Genomic DNA, 13,435 nt, shown 5'->3' on the forward strand with positions numbered 1-13,435 from the left:
CCCAGCGGCACCAAGGACCCTGGTCTCCCATGTCCTGGGGCTGTAGCCCACAGGCAAGGGAGACAGAAAATCTGCCATCTCCAATCCCAGATAAGCCCCCAGAAATGTTGCAGATCAAAGACAGGAGAAACTGAAAAAGGTTCAGGAGAGTTTAGTAAATTAAGGTGATCACTGGCTCAACCAGACATACGTCCAGAAAGTCTGAGCCCCAAACGGAGGATTTTTCCTTCTTTTAAACATCTTCGGGTGGGAACTACGTGAGGTGGGAAGCAAGTTACAGAAGCAAAAAACAAAGGCAGCATTACAACATTTCTTACCTCTTAAGAGAAACATGTCTTGCAACCTAAACTTATAGGTCTTGTGACACCGCAGCCGTGCAGGAACTTGCTGGGCCTGTAATAAATTTTGAGGAATGTGGAGTTGGGGAGTATAGATAAGGTCCACTGTCCACAGAGAGAAGGCAGGCTGTTAATATTCTCTTTTAACTTGAATGTTTTCAAGTTACATTTTGCAGCAACTTTAAGAGGGGGTCACATTTTGCAGCAACTTTAAGAGGATATTAAAATTTCTATTACTGCTACTATTAGGTTATAGTTGATTTCATTAATTCCTTCAATACTGGTGGAGGGAAATGAAGAATTTTAAACCTATTAAATACAGTCATAAGAGTAACAGGTAATTTTTAAAGCTTATAAATTAACAGATAATATAAAAGTATAATATGTAAAATGTAAGTATGGTGCATGAAAACAGAAGAAGAAACAAAACCAGAAATATTGAAAAGTTATTTCCCTGAAATGGAGTTTCATTATAGGATAAGGAATAGTGTGGTAGAAAACTGTATTTTATTGTAAACATTTTTGTACTATTTTTTAATCATACAATTTATTTTGAAAAAGAATTATTTTATTTTTGTAGCTCTTAAAGTTTCCCTTCGGCTGCCATGTACTGGGTCGTCTTTTCTTTCTTCAAATGTTCGCCCGGATAGGAATGGGCTACACATCTCCATGGATCCTGTTACCTTTGGGCTCAGTCCTGTCTCCGAGTCATTATGACTCTCTCCCATTCTTATTCAATGAGTTTAGTCATTTCTTTTTATCCCCAGAGCCACTTGGTGCTCAGCAAACAAAGAAGCCTCCAGGTACCAGAATCTGTCCTTCTTAGAAGGCAGCAGGTATTACAAATAACAAAAAGCAACAAAACATGCAAGAACTAAAATTTCCTGTCAGAGTTTTTTGTTTTTGTTTTTTTTTCCATCACTATTTGGAAAATTGCATTCTCATCATAGTCCTTGGAATTTTTGAAGAAGGCTAATGAGCTGCTCCTTTAGCCTTAACTCCTTAAATCTGTCCTCTTTAAACTAAATTGTCACCAGGTTTCCAACTCTTTGTCACAGGCTGCTTTCAGCTCCTTCTCAGGGTATAGAAGCTTTTCTATCCTTTAGACAAGCTTCTGTTTGTTAATGTCCTGTTTAATGGTAGCTCCCAGGACACAATGTGCTTTCGATGTGTCATCCCTATTATGTAGGACCAGATGAGAGAGGCCAGGCCAGCCGTTTTCTTGGATTTAGATATTGTTTGTTTTTGTATTATCAATTGAAAAATGCCCATTTTTGTGTGGTCACACTTTACTAATTCCAGTTACCTGATAAATGCTCGTTGGAGTGGTTAGTGTTGTGTGTTCCTTGCTTCCTATTAAATGTTAATTTTGAAAGCCAAAAGCTTATTTGCTGATGTGAAAAAAAATTCATAGGAGAAGAACCAATAGAAGATAACATTGTACAAAATGATGTCATTTTTAACCTTCCTCTTGGGTTATTTTATTGACTAATAATATTTGCATCCTTATTCATTTCCTGAATTCAGTCATTCAATCCATTTCACTTAAGGGCTTATTCTTGGTTGTCAGTGGTGAGTGCTAAGGCAGCATGGATTTAGAGGGAAAATGGGATTCACTCTGAGCAGATAAAGGATAACTAGGGGAGAAGTTTTGTCTGTTGATTTCCAATTAGTGAATCTGCAACATTAGAAGGATAGAAAATAATAAGCAGAGAACTGTGTCAAAGGTCGATGGTCTCAAAGCTGTTAGGAAAAGGAAGACATTGAATTAAACCAAAAATGGAATAATTTCTGAACAAAATTATTGGGCTCATCAAAAACCAGGAAAGTAGAATCTGTACCACAGACCCTATAGGTAAAACTACTATACAGCTATTCTGAACAAATGTCCAGCATGTAGCATCATGCATGGTACACTATAGTTAACAAGCAATTATTATATGACAGCATGCACTTGTAAATTGATAAATAGGAGAACTTTAACTCCGTAGCCTCTATAACTTCTTTCAACTTCAACATTCTATGAATCTAAAATTGCCAAGTCTTCATATTTATTCTCTCAGCCCTGCTAGTCCATGCCATCCTTTCTAAGTCAGCCACGTATGTGTATGGCAGATGTCACAAAGAACCTCCTGCAAAAATTGAATTCTGCTCTAGGCAATTCCTGAATTATCTTACAGTTCTTCACTGCTTTTAACTTTAGACTGCTTTGATCTTAGATCCCCAGTTCGATACACCCAGTTTGAATCTCTGTTTTTATTCTGGGTCTTAATGGCCATCCATTTGTCCTCTCATTTTCCCTGACATGGCTTCCCACAGGGTCTCAACTCTGTACTTTTCCCAGTTTAGAGATCTGCCAAAGGTATCCTACCTTGTTTCTACCACCATTGTAAGAAGGAGAATTGGCCACATTTCTTCAGTACCAATCCTCTTTATCACAGTCTCTCTTCCTTTCTAGCTCTGAAAAGAGTTGCTGACATTGCTGTTTTTACTTCCTCCCTTACCATTCATTCCTATGCCTGCTGTAGCCTTGCTTCTGCCTTCATCACTAGACCTCACTTTTTTTTTTCAACCAAGATGACTAGTGATGAATCAAACTGTTGGCATCTTCAAAGTGGGTGCCTGAATGCTTAACTCATATGACTATGTGCAAAATTCAACATTCACCTCTGAATAGACACACTTTTCTAGTTTTTCTTTCTCATCTCCCTTAGGATCTCTTTCCTCCATTTCTTCCTGGGATTCTCTCTGGGATCGCTTCTCTTCTGGCTCTGCAAAGTAGAGCTAGAGGACCATGCTCATCCATTTCCATGACTACTGTCAACTATCACCCATATTCCCAAACTTCTCCCTTGAGTTCTCGATCTAAATGTCCTGTGCATACTAGTGAGCACCCCATCCTCCATTATCACATCACATACTGTGAAATGAATCTGGTATTTTCTTTAAAATGTAACATTAAATCAGTTTCATCTATTTTTAAATAACATGGTATATGTATTCTAAGAATTGTATGCGTTTCTGTTAATAAAACGTCTTAGATTTCTAATCTTAAAATCTTAGAAGTATAAAAAGTACTGAACCTTATATGAAAAATAACATTAGCTAACACACGTAGGTACATACTATGTGCCAGGAATTGCTTTACATCCTCTGATGTATAAAAATCACTGAATTCTTAGAACAACTTTATAAAGTAGTACTATGATTATGTGCATTTTACAGATGAGGAATCTCAGGTACAGAGCATTGTAACAACTTTTCCAAGGTCACCTAGAAAGAAAGTACAATAGGACTTGAATCCATGCCCTGAATCAGGGTCTGAGTTTTTAACCACCTTGTGCTGCCTCTCAAGAAGGACTCTGAGAAACTGCAGGAAATTGCTAATGAAACATTTAGAAGACGTTAGAAAAAAGATCACATAGATGATTAGATGAAATGTCTCTCTTTGAAGATAAAGACAGGAAAACATTTCTGAAAACAGAAAATGATTGAAAATATGAGGAAAATCTAATACAAAGTAGGGAAACCTGAATGCTGTAACAATGGTACAAAACTTTATATAGAAATTCGGGCTACAGTTGAAGCACTGCCATCAATATGTTGTTGTTTTCAGGAGACTGCTAATTGTGTTTACAATGGAATTTGTATACTACATATGTAAATAAAATGATAATTTAAAAACCCAGTAAGACCTTTGTAAGATCTGCTAGAGTAACATATAGTATGTTGGGTACAACTAGATTTGATTACATGTTTTTCATTAGTCACTGGAGAATTTTATTTTCTCTTTTGTGAATTGCTCATTGAGTACATTGACAATGCCCAGAAAGTGCTGTGATATAAAATAAATGGTAAAAAAAACTTTAAAAAGAAACTATAAATACTGGTCGATGTGGAAAGGGAATTGAAATGGATTTGGGTGAATGACCTTTCTACTTTGCCCAAGACTGGAAATCTTGTATCCCGAGAAACTTCTCAGCCCCAGGCAAATTGGAATGGTTGGTCACATCTAGATCCAACTCTGTGAATTAAAAACCTTGCATTTCAAAACTTTAGGCAAACCCCTAAATCCTGGGAACCCCACTTCATCATCTATGTAATGAATCATCTCCCCTACCAAAAGGGGCTACATGGGCAGAGGAGTCGCTGAGTCAGTGTAGGCGTGTGTGGCCTTGAGGCTGTGGTTCTGTTATTGTGAAGCACCTGCACTTCTCCATGACATGTATCACACTTAGAATTAGTTGTATAATGTCTGTGTTTCTCATTTGTTTCTCTCCTTTATAGCTACAGTTAGTGCCTTATATATAGCTTGTGATTAATAAATGTATAATCAAAGGTATGGATAAGAGGCCTTGGAACAGAAAGGTGGTCATAGTATAGATGTGCTTCTTTGCTCTACTGCCCTCCACCCCTCTATGTCATCTTTCTCTATTACTTCTCACCACATAAAAATACTTTCTTAGGTGGCCATATCCACTGCTGATGGGAGACGGGCAGGAGGCTCTTTGGAAATTGCAGGGTGGTGTAACAGAGCAGGGGTCTGTAGCGGGGAGGTAGCAATGGGGGCAGAGCGTAATAGACTTTGTGTGGAATATACTTATACTAGCTGTGCTGCTTCTGAGGAGGAAAGATAATAACCATACATACTTTTTTATAGACTTTGAAAACTGTTGGGTGATATTACTTTGTAGAGATGAAGGTGTCATTGTAAATATTTACCTTTCAAGCCTCCTTTTCCTTATTCTGCAAAACCTTCTGAGTATTCTTAGTCAATAACAGAGGGGTTGGTGGGGGAGGGTGATTGATCGATTTCAGGAAGAAAAAATAGCTTATTTTAAGTGACCGAGAAAGCTAGAATTTGAATAATGTGTTTTAAAAATTACAGGGTTGAAGCTATGCACTAATATATAAAGAGAATGATAGCAGTAATTTTCACAGATGTCACATGAATGAACCAGAAAAATCAATGTAGCACAAAAATTCGGTGACCTGAATGTATTACTTATATTTGTATTTGAAAACTGGGTACAATATAAATGTTTCTATTGAGGCAGTATGATAAGCATTTATCTAATCTTAAATGACAGAATACTTTATTTAAAATTTTAAAGGCTTATATTTGTGAGAATTTTGTTCACAGAAACTGCATACATATTATGGATGTTTTGGCCAACTTTCTAGTTTAAAACTCTTTTTCTTTGGCAGTAGAAACCTTACCTTTGGGTGCTTTGTAAATATCCACTGTTAATAAAATAAGAATATTGTGGAGAAAAGGATTTATATCATATACCGGAAAATTATATCAAGGAAACCCAGGTCACGCAGTCTAGATGGTGGAAAACAGATGTCAAACATAAGTATATTTGGTTGGAAGTAACAGAGTTAGCTTATGCAAAGGAAAAGATTTATTATAAGGATCTGAAGATGTCTCCTGGAACTCAGGGACGTAAAAGCAGCCAGGTTTCAGGAAAGGCTGTCTCTGAAGCCTGCGCAATCATCTCAGAAATAGATGCTGCTAGTCACAGGAGAGCAGGAAAGAGTGTAGATGACTCAGTGTGGCTCCACCAGAGTTTCTAGGAAAACATTCACTCTGACAAGCAAATAAACTGTAAGACCTCTGAATCTGAGTCCAGTCTGAGTCTCCCTACATGCAACACATTAAAAACAAAAGACATTTACTTTTTCATTTCCTCAATTACGCTTCTTTCTTTATTTTTTTCTCTGAAGAACATGTTGCTTAAAATAAAATTTTATTGCCAGCACATAGCTTCCTATGGCAAAGACTATCAAATCTTTAATTGCATTTTTTTTTTTTTGCATTTAGACCTATTGTAGTAGGAGTCTAGAAGTCTGTTCACACATTTTAATGAAAGCACCTCACCCTCAGGATTTCTCAAATCTATGTGACCCTAAATAAAGTGAGGAATTATAATTAAGTGGGAATTTCTGGTTGTATACAGAGCCAAAATAGTTAATTCAAAATAGTAAAGTAAATTTCAATCTAAATTGCTTGATCGATTTACCTTTTCTAAAGTGATCAAGTTTATTTTTACAGACATGGTTTCTAGTGTTTGATGAAATGACTGCTTTCTTGCTTCTACCAAGTTCATACATATCGAATGAAAAGTTATATGCCTCCTTAGGGATTCCTTCAGAATTCTTCCCTCTTAAAGCTGTTTCTTCAGGATTTTTTAGGGAAAGAGCTCTGATCAATTTGTGATTTTCCTTATGAATCAGAAGAATTTGTGAATTACATTTTATTCATTCCTTCAACAAATGTTTTTTTGACAGTTCACCCTATTCCAGGTACAGTTTGAGGGACTTAGAATTTATCAGTGAATAAAACAAAGAAATATGGAGGTTACATTCTAATGAGGGAAGACAACTATCAATAATAAACATAATACACTGTAAGTCACATATACTCGAAGGTGGCAAGTGCTACGGAAAGGAAAATAGAGCATGGTAAAGAGGGCTGGGAGTGTGTTGGGGGGAACTATCGGTTTCACTTTAAAATGGAATGGTTCATGTAGAGTTCATCCAGCAGGTGACATTTGGAGCAAAGTCTTGAAGAAGGTGATAAAGTTAGTGCTCCTGAGAGAAGCAGTTTGCAGGCTCAGAGGATAGTAGTTGCAAAGGTCCTGGCATGTGCACGGGCAGCAAGGAGGCCAGCATGGCTGGAGTGGAGTGAGCCGGCAGCAGGGCAGTAGTCAGAGAAGGAGGGGGCTTGAAGTCAGTTGCTATGGGCCTCTTAGAATATTGAATCCATGTTCTCTCATAGGTTGAAGTCCTAAACTCTAGAGTGTGACCTTCTTTGGAAATAGGGCCATTGCAGATGTAATAAGATGAGGTCATATTGGAGTAAGTGGGTCATTAATGCAATATGACTAGTGTCCTTATAAAAAGGGGAAATTTGGACCCAGACACACATGTGGGGAGAAAGCCATATGAGGATTAAGTCAAAGACTGGAGTGATGCTTCCACAAGTTAAGGGATGTCAGTGATGGCCAACAAACCACCAGGAGCTAGGAGAGGCCATGGAACAGATTCCCCCTCACAACCCTTAGAAGGCAACAATCCTGCTGACACATTGATCTTGGTCTTTTGGCCTCTAGAACTGCAAAGACAATACGTTTCTGTTATGTAAGCCACCCAGTTTGTGTGGTTCTTTGTTATGGTGGCCCTAGCAAACTACTCCATAGGAAATTGTAAGGACTTTGGCTTTTACCCTGGGTGAGATGGGAGGTATTGCAGAGTTTTGAGCAAAGGCAGGACATGATCTGATTTCCATTTTAGAAGGATAGTTCTGGATGCTGTGTAAGGATACACTGTCAAGGAGCAAAGGTGCAATACTGAGGTCATATATACAGGCCAGAGGTGATGGTGGTCCTAAACAGAGCAGTAGCAGTGGATGAGTGAGAAGTGGAAATTATTGTGAAGGTAGAGGTGACAGATTTAGCTACTGCCTGCAAGTCTCACAGAACAAGCATCAGAGAAGGTTTTCTGATAGACTGGATGTGGAGGACGAGAGAAAGGGAGGTGTCAGGGATGACTGTAAGGTGTTTAAATCGAAATACTTGAAATGCAATGAGTACTTCCCCATTCACCGACATGAGAAAGACTGTAGTTGGAGGGTTTTGTTTGGTTTTAGTGGGAGGAAGTCAGAGTTTCAGTTTTTGGCATGTAAAGTATGAGTTTTCTAATGACAGTCAAGTGAAAGTACAATCAAAGAGCAGCACAAAAATGTATTCATGTCCCTTTAATAGTGCTGAAAGATGCTAACAGAGATAAAATCCATCAGAATGTAAGGAAGTAGAATGCAGAGACCTAATGCAGACGAATTTAACCACAGGTATTTAGGGGGCCAGATGGATAAAATAACAATAAGGAGTTAGATACACATAAAGATGCAGTAATGCTGCAAGATAAGTTTTAATTAGAAGTTTCACAAAAACACTTCTGTTCTCAAGGCCTATCTGCTACTTTCCATAACATGCATTATTCATGGTGTGTGTTTATTGAAATGGGTTGAAGGAGCCCAGTGAGAGGAACCAGTCATGAGAAGTATGACTGCAATGCTCTTTCTTTGCCGTGACGGATGACTTTTCCTAGTGCACTACCTCTTCAGCTTTCTGTATATTTAGTGTTGCAGACTGGCTTACATCTCTGTTCAGCTACAATTCATTATGCTGAAATTCTTATTTAATGTTCCCTCCCTCCTGAAAAAATCAATATCCATGACCATTAGTCTCCAAGTTATTTTCATGAAGCGTTTTAGAGTCCATTAGAATGCAAATGAAAAGAAGTGATCTCGGGCCTGATATTTTCCGAATTAAGGGACTTCTAAAAGTTGTTTATTTTGAACTTTTAGAAGCAGTAACATTTGAGGCAAACTCCAAGAGCCAGCAGCACTTTCATTGGGTATTTTGAGAGCTGTTTTCTTGTGGGTGATGGCGGAGGCAGCAATTGGGAGGTTGCTGGTGGTCTGCTGAGCCTTTTCCATGGCAAGCAGCCAGCTGGGGCGGAGGCTGCAGTGTGGGTGTGTGGGGAAGCTGCAAGGGGAGGAAGGTGTGAGGAACAAGTGGAGATGGTAGAAAATGTTCTAGAAGGCAGGAGAGGCAGGCAAGGAGGTGGGAAGCAAAGGCTGAGGGAGAGCCCTTGCATAGTTAATGGTCGTATAACAATATGGTTGAGATTCCATTTGGTTCATTGGCTTATAAATGATAGGAGGAAGATTATCTTGTGATTAAGATGAATGCAGCAATCATTGTTTTAACACCTCCTGGATACTAGGCACAGTGTAAGGCCCTTGTCAGATGTGAACACTGTTGTCACAGCATTTTGAAACAAGTCTCCTCATGCTATTGATTTCATGAATTTTGGGTACCCAAACTCCCCCCCGCCATTTTTACTCACCCCCCCAGCACACCTAAAAAATGTTTGAAATAAAGTACACAGATACACTTAGCATAGTTATCTGATTGTAGATTTAGCAACTGCCTGGAAGTTTCCTCGAACAAACAGCTAGAAAGAAGCAAAAGAAATAATACAGACTGGAATCCTGTGACCTGGGAAATTTGTGTTTCTATCTATAACCAAAATTTCCCCAAAGCCCTGAAATCACACCATGATTTTGTTTCTATCTGAAACAAAAAATTCTTTTATTTCATCCACAATTCTCAAGGGGTAGGTGGGAGTGTTTGCTCAGCTCGCCATCTCAGGATCACAGTTGTAGAACTAAAACTCATTTCTGTTCTTTTCAGAAGCAGGAAGTGACTTTCTTGCCTGAGGCGTAGCCTCAATTGCCACCTGGATCGCTGAGACATTCTAAAATCTTTCTGGTGAAAGGAAATCTTAAGCTCTTACAGTGAAGGGCAGGGAGAGACACTCCTTTTGTCTGTGCAACATCAACTTTTTTTTCAAAGGCCATTTTTTTTCTCTCTTGTGTTCTGTTGATTTTACCTTTCTTGGATGGAAACACTTGAATTCTTCCTTAAGAACCTCCCTTCAAAGGCAGAGCTTGAGTTCCTCACTTCTTCTGTGGTAAATCCCTGTCATCTCATTGACTCCATATGGATACCCTGTAAAGTACATGAGATTAGCTGGGTGTCATGGATAAGGAAACTGCAGTTCAGAGATATAATTTGGCCAGGGTGACACAGTAAATGAGTAATTAGCAGGAGTTTGAAGCCAGGTCACGCAAATCCCAATTCCCAAATCTCAGGTTTCTCCACTACATTGTAGAACCTGGCTGAGCAGACAAGGATGGGGGAAGGCATATTAAGCAGAAGAAATTCATGTAATTAGGTGGAAGTGCCCAGAAAATCTGGGGAACTATCCTGGTTCAGAGTGTCCAAGATGCACTGGGAAGCAGTAAAGTAAATGAGCAAGTTGATCAGTCAGTCTTGGGATGAAGCCGGAGGTTTTTATATTAGTGACATGCATACATACGTAGATATCACAGTGATGCTCAGAACCATTGCTGGAGGGTGCAGTTGCCTCACATGGTGTGGTTTCAGGGCTTTGGGAAAATATTACTGTCTCCTGCCCTCCAAAATCTCTCTTTCATAGGCCTCTTCCTGATGCAGAATTTCTAGCCTTAAAAATGAGCTCTTTTAGGTTTTTAATAAATTATACAATTTATTAAAGGGCATGTAGCTTTTTGGAACTAAAGATATTAAATTAGCACATTAAATATTCTCAAGTACTCACATCTTTTCCACTCATTCATTCATCCATCCACTCACTCATTCCTTCACAATGTATGTTTCACCCAATCATTCTGTTGGGTAGAAAACTATAAAAAGTGAGTCATAACGGTTCCTGACCTCAAGATTTGTTTCTAGTTGTAGAAGCACACTGAGAAATGCACTGAAATAAAAGCTTTGATAGATGATTGTGCAGGAACTGTGGCCATGAGAACTCACTCAATAAATAGTTGTTGAATTACAGAATGTTTTCTTGATGATACAAAAGCAAGCTCCTTTAAAGGATAAAAAAATTTACTAGGTGATGTGTGCAAGCCTAAGGTGGGAGGGCTCTAAGAAGGGAGAGCTGCATGTGCAGAAGCTCAGAAATGAAAGCAAGAACCACACTTCAGGAAGGAAACGTGAGGTGAGTGTGCACAGGCGAGTATTAGGCTGGGTTTGAGAAGCAGTAATGAAAGATGAAGACAGTTTGGCAAGAGAAAGAATGTCAGTGGCTCCTTTTTTTCTTTTAAAAAAAAGTTAAGGATTTTGATTTTATCCTGAATGCAATGGGGATTATTGATGGATTTTAAACTGGAGGATGATGTAATAAAGATTTGTGATTTAGAAGGAGGCAGTGCAGAAAATATTTGAGAGGTGGTTGAATCTGTAGGCAAAGAGATCTAAGCATGAGTTGATGAGGATCTCAGCAATGGACACATCCATGAATGTGAGGAAGGAGAATATGTACATGTATATAGAGGAAAGGGAATATATGTATATAGTATGGTATGTGATTGGGTCAAACATATGTATATATTGTGATACATATACATCTCCACCCAATGTCAAGCATATATAAATATATACATATGTTTGATCCAATCATATACCATAATAAATCACATATATATTTTATATAATATATATAATAGATATAAAATATATATATATGACATTGGGTGAAGATATAAAGGGTATGGTTGACTACTGGATTGCTGCCTTGCCGTGAATTAAGAAATACGGGAAGAATAACAAATTGTTTTTCTCTCACATCTTATTTCTGGGAGTAGGGACAAATAGAGAGCATTATTTCAATTTGGGTCTGAAGCACTAATGGGACATCCACAGTGGAGCTGAGCATAGGTGATTGACTGTTGGGGATACACTAAGGACTGAAGCCCACCCTGTGGGGCCACATGGGGATGACCTGGTATCTTTTCTCCCTTGTGAGCACACATACTTCTCTGTGACCCTGCATGATGTTGGTAAGTCAGGACAGAGCTCTGTGCTGGGAAATAGATATTTCAGTGTACAGTCCATAAACGAGGATAAGGTTGGGAAGAAGGCACAGCTGGAGAAGATGTCCATAGAGAGAGCTGAAGGAGGCAGTAGTGTGGGTGGGTCTCAAGAACTTGGAAAAAAGGAACATGAGCTGACTTCAAATGTAAAATCCATCTTTTAACTCAAATACAAAAACCATCTCTTTGGAGATTTAAACTTCAAATGCAAAAACCATCTTTTAACTCAAACAGATGGCTCCCAGGCCTGAGGACAGTCTTTATTTCTAACCTGATTAAATTTCTTAATTTATCTAAAGAAATAATGTGTGCTCATCCAGTGGGGGATTTTTGAGTCACAAAGACAGAGGAAAGAGGGAGTCGGGTGAGTGCTTGTCAGTGCTCATGGGAGATAGGAGGGTCCCACTAAAGAACTTCACACATCCTCCATCCATTTGCAAGTCCACGTTCAGTTTGGGGCAGTACTCATAGGCTATCTCAGCCTTTGACTTGCCATTCATCTGATTGCATGTTCACGGGGAAAACTTCTGATGAGTGTTGGGATTTCCATAGTTATGTGCCTCCCTGGAGTGAATGTCCTATGGTATGGGTTTGGGTGTTCAGGTCCCTAAGACAGTTAAACGTCAACATTCTTTTAAAAATCATCATCTTTGTTAAAAAAATCAACATTCTACTTTTGTACATCAGTTTTGTGACTTTGGTAAGTGCAAACGTACGTAATTAGTTTCCTATAGCCACAGTAACAAATTACTGCACACTTGGTGGCTTAACACAAGGAAAACTTATTCTCTCACAGTTCTGGAGGCCATGGTCCAAATGAGCTGAGCTGAAACCAAGATGTTGGCAGGACCATGTTCTCTCCAGAGGCAATATGGGAGGATCTATTTCTTGACTCTTCCAGCTTCTGGTGACTACAAGCATTCCTTGGCTTGTGGCTGCATCACTCTAGACTCTTTCTGTAGACTCTGCCTGCATGATCACACTGCCTTTCTGTGTGTGTGTGTGTGTGTGTGTGTGTGTGTATGTTTCTGTGTGCAATACACCTACCTCATCCTTTAACTTATAGGGACTCTTGTGATGACGTTAAGGGCCCACCCGGATAATTCAGGACAATCTCCCCATCATAAGGTATTTAAGTCAATCATATCTGTAAAAACACTGTTTTTCCCCAAATGAGGTAACATTTATAGGTTCCAAGGATAAGGACTCAATATATTTGGGATCACTATTTAGCCCAGTACATTAAATTTGTAAATTTGACCGCCAGCAAGGTATCCACTTGCAGTGGGATAACAAAATCAGGCTTCTAAATGAGAAATGCCTGCAGTGAATTCCCTAAGGATTGAAGACCACACTGTTGGGCCATGTGGGCAGCAACCTGATAGCTTCTCTATTTCATGAGCTCACACACCTCTCTGTGTCACTGCATGGCACCGTCCCATATTTTCTTCAATATACAATTTGTATTGGAGAACAAATGGTTGGTTAGAGCATAACAAGTAATTGAATGGAAATAGAATGCAACATATCAGCAAAATGTGGCTGAAGATAGGCTGCAAAGATAGCTAAGCGCCTGATCATGGAAGATGTGAGACCTTAGATCAAA

The sequence above is a fragment of the Macaca thibetana genome, chromosome 17 (genome assembly GCF_024542745.1).
Source record: "Macaca thibetana thibetana isolate TM-01 chromosome 17, ASM2454274v1, whole genome shotgun sequence".
Lineage (NCBI taxonomy): Eukaryota > Metazoa > Chordata > Mammalia > Primates > Cercopithecidae > Macaca > Macaca thibetana.